At 36.5% G+C, this 20,094-nt stretch overlaps 1 protein-coding gene across 1 annotated transcript in view; it reads left to right on the top strand.

The window, feature by feature from the left end:
* Window positions 1-3,287: 3,287 nt before the first annotated feature.
* Window positions 3,288-20,094, top strand: part of LOC134206233 (mucin-2-like) — a 310,180-nt gene continuing 293,373 nt past the window's right edge. The window contains exon 1 of the mRNA XM_062681921.1: window positions 3,288-3,998. The gene's annotated coding sequence lies outside the window, so the exon portion shown is untranslated. The remainder of the gene's footprint in view (window positions 3,999-20,094) is intronic.

The following is a 20,094-nucleotide window of genomic DNA, read 5'->3' as shown; positions in this document are numbered from 1 at the left end:
ACCGAACATAAAAACAGCTTTTCTATCCCGTAGAGCACTTCTGATTGAATATCGAAAAGATAGCCTAAAATCGTAATTTCATAATTAAATTTGAATTAAACCCCACGATCTGTTACCATATGGGATACAATTGGATGATCTCCATGTGGCGAGTAAAAATAAACTTGTTTAAGAGTTCAGCAGCTTATTTAATGATATCTTGGTGAATTTAAATGATTCAACCAAATTTGTTCCTGCGGTGACTGAGTCTTCAAATATAAAATGCCATCTTATAATGTATCCGTGTGCTGCTCTTTTATTAATATTATTATTATTGAGTGTCCTGAGCTTATAAGCTACCTATACATCGACTTTTAAATAAAGTTATACTTAATTTGAAATAAGCCATTCCCAACATTTGTCGTTTTCTCCGTATGTTTACATCTGTTTTCATCATTTACCGACTGAATTTTCCCAAATATATGGTATGTCTCGCTCGATTTCGATTATCTATCATATATAAGACACGATGCCGGTGAAATCCATATCTTAAAGCATATGTTTTGCCCAGTAGCATTGAGTTGTTAAATAGCATCGTTTAAACATCTTATATGTTCGCCATTTTGATTAAAACATGGTTTAATTTCAAAACATTGAATGTTTAAGTAGCGGATGTTTATTATTATAAATATAATTATGAAAAAACAACATTAAAATAAATTAATCGTGTTAAGAAAGAAATATAAATATAAGAAATTTTAAAGAAAAAATTCGCTGTACGCTCAATTTTGTCACATCTAATGGGCGTATTTTGAGATTATTTTCAAATAAATGAACTTTAGCGAAAAAAATCAACCATTTTATGTACGCATACATTGAAGGAAGGGATGAATATTAAAATTTCCTTTGGAATTTTCAAATATATTCATCTAATCCATGCTGTACGCTCAATTTTGAGAGTGACTGTATAACGAACAAACTTGCCTAAAAACAGTGCACATCGCATACACTACCGTCAAATATGGTATATTAACAATATGGTCCGCTTCGTGAATTCCCATATATTAGGCAAGAGACAGCACATTCACACCATCTTGCGTCAGAAAAGGGAACTAACGCCTGAAAACGATAGCCAAGGGATAATTGCAAAAATTAGGCTCATTTTAAAATGTTAACATTTAAAAAATTAAAAAAAAAAATTTCAAACTCAGATATCAAAATGGGGTCAAGGTATGGTTTCTAGCATATTATTTCGATTTGTTAAACTGCATATTGTATCATACGTTTAAGCACCCCTCGGAATGTCTCTTCACTACATTGCTTACCTTTTGTGACACCGCGGCGCTACTGCGTTATCTCTTCAAAGCAGCAAGAGTGGACTATATTGGTAATAGAGTATATTTGCTACCGTGGAACGTCGGATAAGTAATCGCCTCCCCTTTTGTACGTAAAAAGCGTTTTCGCGTCTGGTATTCGTTGAAATTTGTGCGCATCGTCTTCTTCATTGGCATTACATCACCTACTGGGACATTGTCGCCTCGCAGCTTAGTGTTCATTAAGCACTTCCACAGTTATTAACTGCGAGGTTTATAATCCAAGTTAACATTTCTGCATTCGTATATCATGAGGCGTACATGATGATAGTTTTATGCTCAGGGAAGTCGAGACAATTTCCAATCCGAAAATTGCCTAGTATAGCATGTATAACATTATCCAAATAATTGTGAGAGACACTTGAAGACCAGATCATCCATTTACATTTCAATATTCCTACGAACAAACATGTGGTAACAATTCGTAGAAGACCACACTAGCAGTCAATTACCCCGCAGAGACGATTCTCACGCAAAGGAAAAGCATATGCATCGGATGCATAAATCAGTTCGATGGCACCAAACACTTTATGCAATAATGGCTATTTGCCTAGCTCAAATTACAATGCGTCCCAAGCGCACCGTCGTACTGTTACCAGGGCGCACCAAATTTGCCTTCTCCTTTAATTCTTTTCTACCACATTCAAACTGATTTCAAGTGCCTCCCGTAGGTGAGCTGTAGCTTAAGATCCGATCAATAAAGACATTCTGAGTTCAACTTTCAAACTGAACGCGTCATTCTTACGGAAAGAACTCCAGTGCAATATAAACCACATGATGTAAAGTAAATCATCTAGACCAACGTCGGGAATCGAACCCAGCCACCCTCAGCATGGTCATCCTTTATAGCCTTGCATCTTACCGCTAGGCTAATAATGTTTAGCACATTGGGATTCTTATTGCGAATGCTTTGTATGCCGTTGCTTCCTATGGTGACTATTTCATAATTGTTTCTTATATTTGTGTTCAAAGCAACATTTTACAGACCATTTGTATTACTATTATATGGTACTCCCCTTACGAAAATATCTTCTATCAATCCAGAATCCAACCTGTCAACTCCGGATTAAAATTCCTAAAAACTTTGATCATTAGACCGATCTGCTCGTTACCAGCAACAAACTTACCTCACGCCAAACAAGTTATGAAAATAGGGCCGACTTTCCAGTTTTCACAGCGCTTGCCACATAAAAAAGTAAGTTATCAAAAGCTATTAGTTATCATAAACATGCTTATCAACAAAACTATCGAGGAAACTCACCTCGATCCTCAACCACGGCACATGTTATCCATAACACATATCCTCATTCAGCAAACCCAAACTCTGCCTCGTTATGTCATCAGAGAGGAATTTTCTGACTCCGGTTTTATTTCGTATCGCCTTTTTTGTTATTTCCATTAAATGGATCGGTCTCGGCGTGCTCCCCGCACACAGGCCGCAGCTTGGCGCGAGAGCCTGTTTGGCTGTTTTGATCCGATGCCAAAGTGCTCCCAAAACAGAAGTTAACTGAGCAGCGTTGTTGGGGTGTGAGGCGAATTCGATCGTTTTTTTTCTCACTCAACTTTGGATACCAGCTCCGCTCCAATGTTTGTCACCAATAGATGTTGTTGATCGACAAAAAAGAGAAGAGAAAAAAAGCGAACCAACTATAGGCTTTTTCGCTTCACTGAGAGACCTTGTCGAGACCCTTGCGGAGCATCTCTCGACGTCGCGACTCTTGTTCGCGAACGGCGTCGATTGAGCGAGCGCCAGTGCGTGTTCTCTCGGGTGGATGCAAGAAAGTGGAAAACTCGCAGCCGCAGAAAAGTATCGTTTTCATCGTTTTGGAGCACTGCACTGGGTCGCGAGCGCGCGTGCGGGGGCTGCTGTTTGAACTTCTTGGAGCCCACCTTGGAGGTCCGCGCGTTGGTTGCAGCCCGTCAGTTGATCGACGACTTTTATTGGATAAGCAGCGTTTTCCAGCGAGCTCCCGAGCAGTGCCCCGTATATGTGGATCCGTACCCCGAATAGTCTCTCGAGTGTGGTCTAACGGAGGAGGAGGACCTTGTGATTTGATTTTTTTGTTGGTACGGTGTGTGATTGACAAATTTGTTTTGGGGAAGTTTATAATCCGATTTGGCGTGACTTGGTGGTGTGACTTATTGAAGAAGTCCGGTTTGGAAGTGCACTTTTGAGCGCAGGAAAAAGTGAAGCAACACACGGAACGGAAAGCTTTGTGCGAAGTTATTCGGTGCGATATTATCCGGGCTCAGAGATTTGGGTGTGAGACCCGAAGGAAGGTGTGCCCTCAGGGGGGCTAAGTTGAGGATTTGATCTACGGTGATCTACAGTGAAGGGTGGTGAAATTGTTGTTGGCTCGATCGCAATCGAAAGTGAATGTAGCTCTACGAGACCAGACCAGTCGAGTAGTCTCAGTGTCGACCTTTTACTGCTGATAGCGCGATCACACAGTTGTTGCATGCTCCCGACAGTTTCGTAATAACAGGCAAGTGAATGGAACAGTGACAGTGGTTACGAAAGGGATTGCAGAACCGAACTCCGACAAGGATATCGATTACAGCGTTCGCCGAAGCAATTGAAGCTGAGTTTCTGCTGAAGGAATCGCGAATAAGCTGGTGGAATCCAGAGCAAAACTCGAATACAAAGTAAGTTCCATATAAATATAGAAAACGAAAGTGATCTTCAATCGGCTGGGAAATGAACTCGCAATCTGGATCAGTAAAAGGAGATCAGATTGATAATTAATTTAAACCAACAGATGTGCGATTCTGAGTCTTGGAATAAATGTGAAGTGTCAAACTGGAGAATGGCTCTGCAGGGGACTACGACGATCGCGGTTTTAAATGAAATCGAGAGTGATCACCAGTCCGTTTGTATCGGACACAGTCGTAGGGGCCATGACTCCAATCTACGGTTACCTGTCCGCAACCAGCATCTCCCGCGTTCGTCTCCTCTGCCCAGTAGCAGCATCAGTGGCACAGCTCGCGAGAGGCTACCACATGCAAAAGGAGGTCTCAAGAAGTCGTTGCGCAACTCCGGTTTCTGGGCAACAGAGCGGGTATGCTTTCCGATGCAATCTTGCCCGCTGCTGGCTGCATTGTACGAGCGCCTCGAGAGTGCGCGGCGGACGGATGTGAATGTGTCTGTGATAAAGTGCATATTAGAGGCTGTAGCGTGGATTGCACTTGTAAGAACGATTCTGGCGCTGCGGGCCGGTTGTGAGGCGGTGGAAGTGCCGCTTGTAGGCCGAAGATTGTAACCTAGTGAATGCTGTGTGCAATTGAGCAATGCACTGCACATGGATACTGTGGTAGGGGGTCCCAAGATGATCTTTAGACTGCGGCTGTTAAATGCCAGTGGGAACTTTACCAGCCTGGAATTCTAAAGAATTGCTGCTAATAAAACACCGCAATATCAACAAATTTTCATTCCAACATATATAAATCTACACTTGTCAATTTTCGCAGGAATTCTGCGCAAGACTAACGAAATGCATGGCGAAATTAACATTTCAAGCAGCCTGTTCAATTATAAGCACGTATTCAGTTGTATCTTTTATTTCTTTTTATCGAAATCGAAAGCCAGATATCAACCAGGTTCCACTCGTTTGAATTGCAAACACGGTGACCATTTCGAGGGCGAGAATTTCAATGAGCGATTGTTTGTCAGCTGGCACGCTTCCAACCTTGATTTGGTAAATAACTTTCAACGACGGCTGTGCAAAACTAATGGCCGCACTGATTGGAAATGACTCATGTGGAAATAATTTGTATAAACATAAATGAATTGTAAGTATTGTTATATTACTCTGCTCTATGTGTCTTAAACAGCCATCTCGTTCTAAGAAAACGGAATCCACTTTATTCAAACTATGTGAAATTGCATACCTTTCCCTACTTTTACCTAGTCCAACGTGTACTTTCGCACAGCAATACTGAAACCACTTTATAATGTTTTTAAACGCCTAACACCATTTTTGGAGTAATATCGAATTTATACCTGTAACCTATGATAGACGGAGCATGTTGCAAAGTAAGATCTATCAAATCGAGCTCTAGCTTTATCCACTTTTCGAGCTAAGGCAATGTAGTTGTTATTATAAATCTTGGTTATTCAAGAATTTTCGTATTGAATCAATGATACTAGTTTAATTTAAAATATTAAGAAATTATCAACTCTTCTCTGCAAATAGTTCAAAGACTCGAAATTTCTTTTTTGCGACTAAACTGTATGCAGTGTAAGCAATTGTTTTAATAGATAGCTAAAAGACACCTGGACGCCATCGTCCTAGGTTAAACTGACTGAAAGAAGTTCGAGTTATGAACTGGATTCGACTCAACAACTTAGAAGGTTGAAGTTACTCTTGCGCATACTTTCGTCTATGCGTCTACAAGGAATGTTATTGGCCTGTTGTGATGGCTATCTTTCTGTGCAACTATATTTGCCTCTCTTACTTACTTTCAAACACTCTTGCGTCAAATCCTTAACGTTCTTGAAGACCTTCCCTATTTTACGAATTTCAGATTTTTCTTATTGGACGATGCTTTGTCCAGTTTAGCGCATTTGACTATTTTAGCATAAAAAACAACATCGTTAGTTAGTTACTTATCGTACCAATCCATCACTGGTTTCGTGTAATCATTGGCGGCACCAGAGTTCTGGAAATGGTGGGGCACCAGCATTGTTGGCTTAATTGATTCATTTATAATTTGGCGTCAGTAGTAGGAACTATAATTGGAGGTGTTAATCAATCAAGCGATAAATCAATAAAATGTCAGGAAGCTTCAAATGTCACGAAATTTTAATTAAATTTTATCGTCTTTAAATTGTTTAGTAATTTATTGAAAAGGTCTCTAGGAATTCTTTGGAATGTTTTTCCAAAAACTTTCAATTCCTGATGATATGATAATGGATAGACTGTAATCGAGATTTTTGGGGGTTTTCCCCTTAGGAACTTTTTCGAAAATATTTCAGGAATTCCTTCGGATACCAAGATATTCCATTTCCTCGATAATTTCCTCAGTATTTCCTCCAAACATTCTTTCCATAACTTGGACAAAAGTTCAGGAATTGCCTTAATAATTTTTGAATGAATTCGTAGCGGAATTTTAAGAGAAACTTCCGATATTCTTAAATTTCTCCAAGAATTTCTTTCTATATTCCTCCATTTTTTTCGGAATTACCTCCAGGTATTTCTTGAGGAAACCCTTTGTTCTCTATTCCGGAGATAAATCCAGTAATTTCTTTAGATATTCCTTAAGAGATTTCTTTGAAATTTCGAAGATAAAACTCTTAGAAAATTCCGAAAGTTACTTCGGAGATTCCTTTACGAATTCGTTTAGGAATTTCTTTAGGAAAAAATCTTTCGGAAATTCCTTTGTGAATTTCTTTGAAAATTCATTTAGAAATTTCTTCAGAAATTCATTTAGGCATTTCTTTAGCATATGTTTTAGAAAACCATTCAGAAATTATTTTGGGAAGTCCTCCATGAATTCACTCTGTAGTAGGCTGTAAAATATGTAGAACGTCATAGTGGACTTTTAATACGAGTAAATAAATCACTTCGACTTTGGTATCGCTCCCGGAAGGATGTCCTACATTATATAAGCGAATCCTTACAGTGGTGACGAGCCGAAACGAACCGAAAGATTTTTGAAGATCAGCTTTAAGCGAATTACCATGGGGCATCAAAATCCGTACACTTAAGCACCTTAGTATATGAAAAAGTTTCTAGAAAATAGAAATTGAATGCAAATGAAACGTTTGTCATTGACACAGGAGCATGAAGGCTTCTTCTTTTGAAGTGTTTCACATTTACACAATAAAAACTACGATAAACATAATTAAATAATTAATGAAATCAGCTGCTCCTGAATCAAAATCCGTCCACCATGGACGGGTTTCGAATCAAAAAATCGAAATCCGTGCAGCTATTTTTTTACTAAATATGATTAAGCAGACTGATTAAGTAAACTATCAATATGCACCTTGAGAAGTGATCCCTTCGATTTGTATTCCGTTCATCTTATAGATTGATTCGCAATTAGCAATTAACATACAGATCCATTAGGTGCAATTATGCTCCACCTGCAAAAAAATGGCGGCAGAAACTCCGCGTTTGGTGGGTGGCGATATGTTTTTGATTTGTGTTGTTTTAATTTCAAAGCCTACTTTCCATTTCAATGCCCTAAAAGCTTGCTGTCAAGTATCTGAACAGGATAAGATAAATTATTTCTAAATTAATTAGGGTAAAACGTCCTATCGTTGTGGTATGTCCTAATGTTGCGGTAGTGTTTAAATAACCCATCCTGAATATGATAGCATCAACAACAATTATGGTTCTTTTAAGACTCTTCGAATCAACCTCTAGCATACCTTTTGTTTGACAAAATTCCGTTCAAAATTATGTGAAATAACGTTTTCAGCGCCGTAGCGTGTGGTTGGCCAGGTTGGCCCCCGCCAAGGGCGCCTGGCCTTAGGGGGCGCCAAAATCCAGAACAATTGAAAATGATGACAAATCTTTTCACGCGATTGGATACCACTTGAAATGAAACTTGAATTGAACAGAAAATACAATTGAAAAGAAGAATGGAACAAGTTTCTGGGGAAGGAGCCCTATAAGAGGACTTCAATACGCCAAAGCGGAACACAGAGTTCACTGTAAAAACCGTGTATAATTTTTGTTCGTGACTAAGAAAACTAAGCCGTTTTCAAAATAATAGATACTCGGAGTTTGTTTGAATTTAAGATGAAATCTCTCATTTTATGCAGGCAAACTATTTGAAGTTCAAAAACGGACCATAACGATAACATTTGATACATTTTCGATTCCTCTACACCCAACCGGCGGTTGTTAGATTTTCCAACAATTATGTATAACAATCTACCAAAACCTGTATAAGAATTGGGCATATGCGAAATTGCTAGATTCTTATACAAATATTGTATTCATTTTTTGTATAAGAATCTAACAATTTCGCATATGCCCAGTTTTTATACATGTTTTGGTAGACTCTTATACAGAATTGTTAGAAAATCTAACAATCGCCGGTTGGGTGTAAATCAGACACTTTTATGATGGTAAAAAACAAGCAAAGCCGTTGAATATTTGATGATATTTTGAATTTGTTTTTTTTTTATTTGTTTCTATATAATCTGGTAAAGCTTAAAAAGCACTTAACGAAAACATGCTGAATCCGAGAATCTGCGTCAAGGGATTTCAGTAATGATGGCAACTGATCTACTTTAAAGTTTAAATTTATTGGCCTGACCTCGTCAACCAATGTCACCCAACTAACCACTTCATGAATTGATATATCTTAATCCGAACCTAGAGTTGGTTTTTTCTTAATTCGTCTTGGTCTAATCGCTATTTTTATCTTCTACCAATTCAAACCACTGACCAAGGTCTAATGTTAATTCCAAAGGTCATTCGATCTACTCCTAGGTAGGGTTTTTCTTGATGCGACTACGTCCGATCCACTAGTGCGTGAATTCCCAACAAAGAAGTCTGGATTTTTTGTCGGTAACACATGCGATATTGGATCCAGTTTTTTTTATTTGCGTAGGTTTATTTAATCTTTCAGAAAATCTTTAAAATTTATAAAACAGGGATTATTGAAAATATTCTGGTCTTTTAAAATTCCTACTTCCTACTTACTGGAACATATGCAGGAATTCATAAAGCAAACATTTATTAAATCCACCACGCGAAAAAAAAATATTAAAAAAAAAACTTTCGTTTATTTGGAAGGCTTGCCGTTAAGCATTACGGTGTCAAGTTTTAATTACAATTTTTCATGATTCTTATGCACTAATGTTAGTTTTGCGAAACAGAAAGACTCGCAATTTGGTTATGGAATACTATAAAATAGTAGAAAAGGAAGGGAATTCAAGGTGCTTAAGTGATAACGATGCTGATGTTCACATAGTTGCCATTCACTTCTGTAACGGAACGAACAAAACAATTTATTTGGGCGATAACACCGAAAGGACAGAGACCTGCCAACCTTTTCCTTTTCCTTTGGTTGTTTTCTTCGGACCCGGAGATGTTCCTTTAGATCAGATTAAATACAGCCATCTACCCAACTTCCCATTCCTGCTGCCAGCTGATCAAGGTTTCCTGACGAACTAATAGGAAAAAAGCATTTAAGGTTATTGTCCAATCGTAAACATTACCTTCCATATCGCCTACCTTATCCAAAGAGTCCGCTTTCTCATTTCCCAGGATCGAGCAATGAGCAAGGACCCAGACTAATTGATTTCCAAAATATCCTAGCTCTTATAATGCTTTTTGTTTTGAACATGCATGAAACTAAGGGGCGCCCAATAAACGTTTCGCCAAGGGCGCTGGGAGTCCACGCTACGGCTCTGAACGTTTTCCATTAAAAAAATGCTTTCTTTGAGCCTATTGCGGTAGTGCTAAGGTCCTATTATTGTGGTATCACTCTCCTTAAAAAATACAGGCAATATCGTAACAATAGGACTGACCTTCAAAAAATACCGCAACAATAGGCAACTGTGTTCTATTATTGTGGTATTTTGTTTTTATTGTGATAAAATCAAAACAACATAAGTTTAGCACAATTGACGTAATATTTACGAAACTAGAGTTAACCACCATCCTATTCGACTACTGCAATATGCATAACTTCACTAAAATACCAAGATATGCGCACGGCGTGTTCAGTAGAACAATATTATCACAAAAAAATTAGCATGGCTAAAATTTCAACTACGTGAAAATATAGCTTCTTATCTTTCATTTCTTGGCTATTTTAAAAAAATCTACCGGGTGGTCCTGAACAACTTTTTTTTCATTTCCAAAAGGAACCCACATTCTAATCTAATACCAGCTGCCAGCTACGAGTCAGTCACGAGTTGACTCTTTCAATTATTTTTTAGCAATTCTTCATAAATCAAATGCAATAAATGAATATTCTTCATGTTCTTTTATTTTGAACTTAAAAGGCTCAAATATGGAAAAGCATGACGGAGCCAAAATTATTAAGTTCAACATTTGGCTAGCAAACATACTGCTTCGCAAGGGTTGAACCCACTAATATTTTTAACAGTGTTTGTTTAGTTTCAATTTTATACTTTTTGGATTTTAATGAAAATTAGCGAAAGTCGTAGAAATTATTCCAGATAATTGAGAAATTTCAAATTGATTGTTTGAGCTCAAAAAACGACAGGATTCCGACATTCAAGACATAACGATTTCTGAAAACCTAATGATTTTTTATAACATTTCCAAGATAATATAAAACTATTTTAACTTACCGAGATAAGCATGCCAAGACCATGCTGCAGGTGGCTGAGTTGTATTCCCGGTTCGGTCTAGGAAATGTTTAGGTTGGGCATTTCCTCGGCATTTCTATGTGGGATGGTTTTATAAAGATATTTTTGGTTTTGAAAGTAAGGAATACATTTTATTCTATGGAGTTTTTATAAATATTAACGGGGCTTAATAATTAGTAAAGCTTTTCTAAATTACGCTTCTGGTCATTGTTGAGCTACATAGATTTTTTCCACTAGATAGATGAATAAAAGTAAAGCTCATCGATTACTTCAAAGTCTGGTGGTTGTACCAAGAGTCATGAAAATAAGTGTCTTTTTAGAAGAAGATGCATTTGATGCATAGGGCAGGAGATTGATTTTCGTTTACTGGTTAACTTTTCTGAACTCTTAGGCAATTTAGATTTTATTAGAGTCATCCCTTCAGCACGATTTTTGTGTCTAAAAATTCAAACTCTTCTCCAAAAACTTCTAAAACTACCGTGGTTCTGTCTGATCGTCCAGGTTTTGTGTTTGCGTTTTATGTTGGTGGTATTCGGCTTGACCAAATAATTGAACGTTATAGAAAGTGACTGCCAAAAGCAAAATAGCAATAATGCGACAACACAATGAAAAGTGGACTAATTTTTAAATTGGTAATGAATTTCGAGTGAAAATAATCGTTTCGAATTAGTATTTCTCCAAGCTCACGCAGTGCAATATCATAGAAAGTTGCATGTTTGCCACAACATTTGTAGTAAAATGAATTTGCTTGTCTGGATGAATCACTCGTTCTCATCAACTATGCATCGCAGCGATATGATCTCTAGGACAAAATACAGTACATATTTTTAAGTTTTTTGCCTTTCTCGTACAACTAAGTTGTACCGAAAGGCTATCATTTCACTCCGATAACGAACTTTTTATAGAAGCCTCTGAGACCCATAGTATTATATACCAATCGACTCAGCTCGACGAGCTGAGCACATGTCTGTCTGTCCGTGTGTATGTATGTGTGTATGTGTGTGTGTATGTGTGTGCACAAAAGCTATAAAAAACATTAGACAACTTTTTGTATAGTAATCCTTAACCGATTTTCTCGCAACAAGTTTCATTCGACAGGGAACAAAGCCTTGTTGATCACTATTGAATTTTATAACGATCGGTCATTGCGTTTAAAAGTTATGAAGAAAATGGTACATCGAACCATATAAGCTCCATATAAGGTTGGTGTCTCAACTAAATGCGAGAAAGGCACCACCAACGCTAGGTGGATGATTCTGGGTTTTTTACCCATGTCACTTTTGTTGAAATCAGAAGCGATTTTATTTTAAACTAAAAGCTAGATATTTACTTCCATTTTTGCCTTTATTGTGCACTTAGCATGACTCATTTTGCTGTTTACCGTATATCAATTGAAATCTGATTTCTATTTGAATGAGGTATTAAGGATATCTATGAGCATGTTGAAGTTTTTAGTGATAAATTGAAGTTACACAATCAAAAATACGACAGAAAAAAAGTATAAAAAGTGAATTATGTGTATCTGCATTACTTCTCCTTCTTCGTTTTGGCATTACATTCCCCACTAAGACATTGCCGCTTCATAGTTGAGTGTTCAATCAGCACTTCCACAGTTATTAACTGCGAGGTTTCTAAGCCAAGTTACCATTTTTTTACCATCAAATTTACCACCAAAGTTTCAATTTTGGTATATATTTGGGAAAGAATTGGGTGACGATGCAGAGCATAATCTCCATCCAAGCCTTTCTTAGCTGTTTGCAGGGGATAACATAAATATATCGAGTTCGGCTTCGTTAAGCACTTTGACGCTTGAGCTCCAACTATTAATTTAGACTATAACTTGGTAATTTCGGTACCCCTGAGTTTATATACGATTATTGGAATAAAAAAATCCCGGAATCTCATTTTAAATGGGACGCGATAAATAAAAATCGATGGTGTTTCAACTAAAAAGTTCCGTTTCAGAGAGAAAAAAAAAGTTTGTTCGAGACCCCTCGGTAGATTTTTTTCAAATAGTCACGAAATGAAAGCTTAAGAGCTATATTTTCACGTAGTGAATGTTTTGGCGATGCTCATTTTTTTGTCATAAAGGTCCCCCATACACACGCCGTGATGCGGGTTTCGATAAAAATTGATATATTACTACCATCAGTCACACATCCATTTCGGAAAACTTTGAAGGACATTGACATTATTAAATAGATCTTGACATTTTTTAACGTAGTTGGGGTTTTTTAAATATGATATTGAACACGCATTTCAACGATGTTTTCTTCTGGTCGCTATATTAAAACATTCGTAGAATTATTTGGATTCTTTGGTTGAAGGCGGTCATTGTTTGGCTTATTTATCATTACGAAATGATTTCTAAATTGTATTGAAAAAACATTGGCTTCTCATATAAAAAATCACTTTGATGCAAGCGCCTAATAAGGAAAATTTCTAGATTGGAATATTCTAATGTGCTTATTATATACTACTTCTATCAATACTGCTACTGCTTATAAAATAAGTGGAAATTAGATAAGAACCAAACTAGTCATAGATCACTTGATGAAATGCTTTGATGTTTTGAATGAAACTAATGTGTTCAATCATTGCCGTTTCTTTTATCTTCATTATCATTTATCTTGCACATAAGGTAAAAGCAATACATGAAAAACTGGGTGCTATTGCTAAAATTTGTGAAAAAGGACTGAAGAAGTACGAAGTTGTTTTAGCTTTTAGGTCTAATCATATTCGTTTTTCAACACATACTTAACTTGTTTTGTAAGTTTTGGATTAAAAAACATTGATTAGGAAGCTTTCGACAAATTGAAGTTTTCTTAACCAACATGCCAATCATGCCATTCTATGTTCCAAGCTTACAACCATTTGTGGCAACTGCTGCGACTCCAGTGGCCTTGAATGCGGTATCATTCAGTAGGAAAATCTAAATCTAAATTGAAAAAAAAATGCGTGTGCTGGGAAGAGTACTTTGCACAAAAGTTATGACAAATATTGTAAGAGATTTATTTGTTTAATATGAAATTGAAATTTAGTCAACATCTATAGCGTTGTTTATTGAAAAGAAAGAACGACATGATATGTCATAGATATTTTGTAACTCGCTCATGCACCAGGGGAAAGGTTCGGTGGAACAACATTTAAAAACATGCAACCATGAGCGAAATTAGCGTTACACTTCGTGTAAGTTACTATCGGAATAAATTTTTTAATACTCGTTGATCATGCTAAATGTTTAAATATCCAGGAGATTTACTGTAAGACAAAAAACTTCCTCTCGCATTTGAGGCTTTTATTCTGCTTCTAGCTATGATAATTCCCACAAAGGATTCAGTTCCTTTTCAAAATGAACAAGTAGAACGATTTGAACTACATATAACTATAACAAGTTTTATTTCAGATGAATTTAAAATAAAAACTTTCAGATATAGCTAACCCAGAACTTAACGATTCAGTAAGAGAATCGATTTTTGCAAGAAAAGATAAAAGAAAGAAATTATGTGGATCATAAGCGGAGCGCCAAGCATTTTAAAATTGAAGTCGGATTTTATGAATTTGCTAAACATTTCATCAAATGTAACAAATTTTTGTCTACCGGACATGAAGAACAAATTCCTAAGCCAATTTCCACGGGAGTTCATAAAGAAATTTCCGAAGGAATTCTCCTAAAGAAGTTTTGGAAGGTTTTCCTGATATCGAAGTATTTGCTTAGGAATTCCAACCAAATTTCCAAAGGGATTCCTAAAGGTATTTCCCAAGGTATTTCTGAAAAAGGAATTCGGTAATTAATGAAAGAATTCGTTAATTAATTTTCAAAGGAATCTCTAGGGGAAATTCCGATGGAATTTCTGAATGAATTCTCAAAGAAATTTCGGCAGAAGTTTTCAAAACGCAAGGATTGCTTAAGGGTTTTCCAAGGTATTCCTTGTATAGGAATATTTGAAGGGATTCCTTTGGAAAATTCTGAAGCAATTATTTGAATTCCTTCTTTGAATTTTCGAAGAAATGTCTTTAAAGAAGATGTCCAAAAGAATCTCTGGATCCATCTGCAAAGTAATTTACTGAGATTTTTCCAAAAAAAATCTTTCCCTGATTATAAAAAACTGTCGGGTATTTTTTCTCAGAACAATTTGGCATGCCGTGTAATTAAAATATAGCGCAATCATTCAATTTGGTTGGTCGTGTCCCAGCTTAATTCCACCAGTGCGTGTAATGGCATGATGTTAGATTCGACCAAAACATAGTGTCGGCTTCGTGGGACCGAATAAAGGATAGCTGGCACTTCTGGCAGCATTCTCCTTTATTTATATATTCAACCGTTGATTGTGCTGGTCGTTATGTACGGTTTTCTAAAAAAATCATCGAAAAACGCCTTTCACCCCTAAATAGTCTTTGCCAAGTACTTTATAGGCAAATTCGTCTTTAAGGCTAGTAAGCGGCTGTTAAGGTCACTCCGGCTGGAGTCCAAGTTTCAAAGTGTTCGCGTTTTAGGGGGCACACCACTCGATACGGAAGCAACGCACAACTGTCATTTTTATTGTTTCACGCATGCTGCGACGTAGCAAAGCTAAATCAACAAAAATGACAGTTGTGCGCCGCCTTCGTATCGAGTGGTGTGCTCCCGAAAACGCGAGCACTTTGAAACTTGGATTCCGTCAGGAGGGATCTTAAGTCATATTAATCTTAAATGGCTCTACATTCCAACTGGAACTTGGCCTGCTTTTCAACTTAGTATTCGATTAGCATTTTCTCAGTTTATAATTGAACGCTTTTCAATGCCCGCCATTGCATGATTATGTATCTTGTGTGGCAAGTAAAATGGATACACTATGCCCAGGGAGTCGAGAATGTTTCCCACCTGAAAACATCCTAGACCGGATCGAGAATCGAGCTCGCCATCTCCGGATGGGCAAACCTACGGCTTTGCTCGCAAGGCTATTGCAGACGCTGCTGATAAGTACTGTGCTAATAGATAAGATGATGATGATGATGATGGTCCCGCCACATACCCCTACAAAGGTTTGAGCTAGACGATTTATCATTAAGATATTTAATTGTGATCAATTTAATCAAATTTTACAAATCAGTAAACGATCCGATTATTTTCACAGATAGGGATACGGCAGGTATTTTCGTCTGTTCGTCATAGTCTCGAAAACCAATAAAAGAGACGCTTTTTTGTAAAACTCATACGTACCAAATCGTAAGCTCAGGAGAAACGTTCTGCTATAGTGGAGTTTTAGCAAATGTACGTTGCTTTCGTTGGTTTTAGCCCCTATGACGATGGACGGAAATACCTGCCGTGTCCCTATAAACAACAATACAAATTATCATCGCTTTCCAGCAAAAAATATGAATAAGTAAAAAGAACCGTTGAGTTCTACTGCAGACGTTTGCAAGCATCATCAGTGAGACAGCGAGTCCGATACAAATGCAAAACTTGTGATACCTCTCGCATGATGCCAAAAGTTTCGTCAGGAAACGAGTACTCAAACCATTCTCGCTAGTACCAAACAATTTACTGTAAAAAGCTCGACAATATTCAAAACTTGTGTTACCTCTCCGTAGATACCAAAAGTTTCGAGAAAATCGCGTTCTATCTGAGAGCTCACTACTTTTCTATATTATCTTTCAAACAGTTTCAAATATTTCAAATTGAAGTGATGTACACAACAAAAGTTATTTATACCTGTATTACGTGCACGGTTCTCAAACTTTCGTAGACTACACATAAAGAATAAAAATTAAAACACATCAATAAATAAAATACCATCATCATCATCGAAGCGAACAATATAGTTTATAAGCGGCCTAATGAAATAACAAATCAAATGATTGACATTCGTCCAAACAAAAATATCCGTTATCACAAAGTTCGTCAAGTTATACAATTAGCCAGTATGTAATATAAACTTTAATATATAGCTGTTTACAAAACAACTTTCACGTTTGATATATAAATGAGCTGGCATTTAGGACGCAATGCTGAATTTTAGAAAATAAAAAAACTTACATATGATTAATTTTGAATGACTTTACCATCGCATGCAATTCGAAAAGAAGGTATATCACTTAAGACTTCTAATAGCTCTGCATTTCTTGAATATCAGTAAGTTCATGGCATGCAAATGAAGCTAGACGGCTTACGCTATTAACTGACCACAAGGCTTTCAACAGTTGTTTATAGAAATTAAAGAATGTTTTCATAGTGGTTACAGCTACGTAGACTTCATGGCGACTTTCAAGCATTGGGTCGGTTGTAAGTTCGAGTCTCATATTCCCTCTATCCCTAAGCTTCCTAATATAGTCCACCTTGAAAGGAGAATAGGTATTTAACTTTCATTCACTTTAAAATATATTCTTGTCATTTATTTCCTAGCTAATTACTCACAATTTTGGGAAAATATCATACAAGTGTTTTAAAACATTATTTTGACATCTAATCTAATCTAATGTTTGTTATTTACATTGATTTTAATCGAAAACTTTATGGAAATGTTGGAATGCAATTGAACGCAAATGTTCCTCTGTTGTAATAAGGTTTCTTACCTAACTTGCGTACGACTGCAATATTTAATTGATATTTATGACAAGGAGCAACTTTTCCTGAATTTTGTGGGCCGTGTAATACTGCAATGGGGTTCATCTTTGTTGAAAAAATAGCTATTCTTGCTAAACATCGATTGAAAAAGCTTTTATTTAATTTAAATTAACAAGGTGCAGCACTCATTTCAGTCACAGCGATTATCCGGCATACCCCAAGTCTCTTCGGCATACGCAATATTTTACTCATTCTCTCAACATCTTACCCTCATTCTCTCTCTTTCTCGGGACGGTAGAAAATGCGATGTAAACAAAAATATACACGTTCCACGACAACGTGATGCCAGATGGTATTATTCATAATAGTTTTTATTTGGTCGAGAAGATATATTCACTCATTAAAATTCCTTCCAAACACTTGAAAAAATATTTATTTCACTTTTTGAAATCATTATCTCGATTTCTCGATTAAATAATATTACAGCGTCAACGTATTAGACAGTTTTCCTATTAAAGATGAAGGATTATTTTAATACTGAAAAAAGACTCCTGGCCTTTTGGCAGCACTGTGCGGCTAGAAGTTCTAGGACCGAGGTTATTTTTGTGCGGTTCGAAGATACATTTTAAAATGTATTCTAATATGTTTATATAAGTTCTAGTGAAAAGAAAAAATAGGAAGAATTGAAGCGCGTGTGTTTAGAATTATTGTGTGGTGATTAACAGCTTCAAGCAATGGTTGTATCAAGCCCTGTGGCGATTTTCAGGTAGGTGTTTATTCGATGATACCGTTTTGTAAAAGTGGAAAGAATCACTCCGGCTCAGTGGTGTTGCAATGAAGAGCGAAAGTTTGAAATCTACATTTTTATTTTTTATAATTGGGTTAATGTGGAGTAAAATAAATGGTTAAAAATATTTAGTATTGTGCGAGATGAGTAGGAGACATTTTTAAAATTATCAATCATGCTAGGAATCGGGTCCAATGGCCCAAGTAGTGATTTACCCTATTTTCTGAATGTCTAGCATTGTTAATTGTTTGCTTAAAATATACAAAAAGGAGGACATTTCAGGGCAAAATGAGGACATCCGAATTTTATCGAAAAAGGAGGACATGTCCTCCTTTAGGATACCATATGGTCACCCTATATAAGTATCAAATTTCAATTTACCATCAATAATCACGCCAAGATACGGAATGGTCACGGAATGATTGCGCTACTGAAATTCCTTGAGCAGTACGGTGCTGACAAATAGAGAAAAATTCGTAACGCTAATAACACCGGGTGTGTAAAGTGAATGGAGCTGTCACTTCCACACAGAAAAGTAGCATTTCTCCCATACTGAATCAGCTGTCAAATTTACTTTCGTAATTTGATCAAATTTTTCGTGATCTCTTTCCGTATGATTTCGTAATGCTAATAACGCCAGCTATGTATATGAATCTGCCATATTTTTCCTTGCGGAAAAATATTCCCATCCTGGTACAATAGGAAAAAAGGAGGTATTTTTGGCCAAAATTATGAATCCTGCAATAAACGATGGTATTCATCATAAAAACAATTTTCGGCATAGTAACGATTTTTGTCATATTCTACAAAACCAACGGAATTTGGTCACTTTTTGGCTTGCAATAAGCCTGTTTGATGCTGAATAAAATACTAATGGTCATATACTGTATATTCGTGTCACAGACAAATGGACGCAACACAGATTTCCTAAAATGATCAAATATGACATCAACGAAATGGAATTTCATTTATTTGATATTTCATTGAGATTTCTTTCATAATTATAAAAAGGTATTGTGGCAAAGAGTTATTCAACACACTACTCATCCAACACGTTATGACACGTTATGGTTAAATCTATAATTCGCTCCTATAATGTAGTAATGTCAAAATTGTAAATTTTGAACAACTTCCCTTCTCACTGCGTAACATTTTTTATATGATGATTTTTTCTTGAATTTTGCACAACGTTAAGGCATAACCCTCCCTCTTAAAATGTAATGTAAATTGTGTTCGTCACCAAATTCAATTAAAGTGGCATTATTGAGTAACTCAGATTAAAATTGAAAAATAAGAAGTTTACCAAAACACCTGATTATTTCCCCTAGCGGTAATGTTGTCTTTCTTGTACATTAAAAAAATTTATATTGGCCATAACTTTTGAGCCCATAGTCCGATCCAGCCTATTTTTGATAGGGAACAATGGAGCAACGTTCTCTGACGAATGAAACTTGTTGCGAGTAAATCGGTTTAGATAAAGTGCTTAAAAAGAATTAGGATCATTTTTGCTAACACACATACAGACATTCACACAGACATCACCTCAATTCGTCGAACTGAGTCGATCGGTATACAACACTATGAGTGTTCGTGCTTTTTTTTTAATGTTTTTAGAGCGATCATATAGCTTCTACGTATACTTAGTACACGAGAAAGGCAAAAATGATCAATTTTTTAAAATTTATGTATCTTACAAAATGGTGAATTTGGGCAAAATTCTATTCATGGTTCAATAGTGTAGTGCATGATGTTTTACTGCGGGGTATTGTGGGGTACCAAACTGTTTTGTTCATTAAATATTGCGTAAAATATGCTTTTACAAAACTACTAAAAACTAAATTCTGGACGGAGCTATTATTACATTATCATGCCTATTGCATAGATCTGTTTAAGTGCTTTGTAACTATATATAAATATGTTACTTTTGAGACGAAAACATGGCAAAGCTGTCCGTTTTCCCAAAAAACGTAAAAATATCTTTCCTAGGAGGGACCAGTTTGAACGCCTCCCACCCCTCCCCAAAAAATCTAAAAAATAAAAACCTTCCCGATTATAGAAATATAGGTTATAAGCTGTCCCAAGTAGCACACGCAACATCTTCCTAAAA

Source organism: Armigeres subalbatus, chromosome 1 (genome assembly GCF_024139115.2).
Source record: "Armigeres subalbatus isolate Guangzhou_Male chromosome 1, GZ_Asu_2, whole genome shotgun sequence".
Lineage (NCBI taxonomy): Eukaryota > Metazoa > Arthropoda > Insecta > Diptera > Culicidae > Armigeres > Armigeres subalbatus.
Note: the sequence above shows the minus strand (reverse complement) of the source record. Positions and strands in the feature narration are given on the sequence as shown.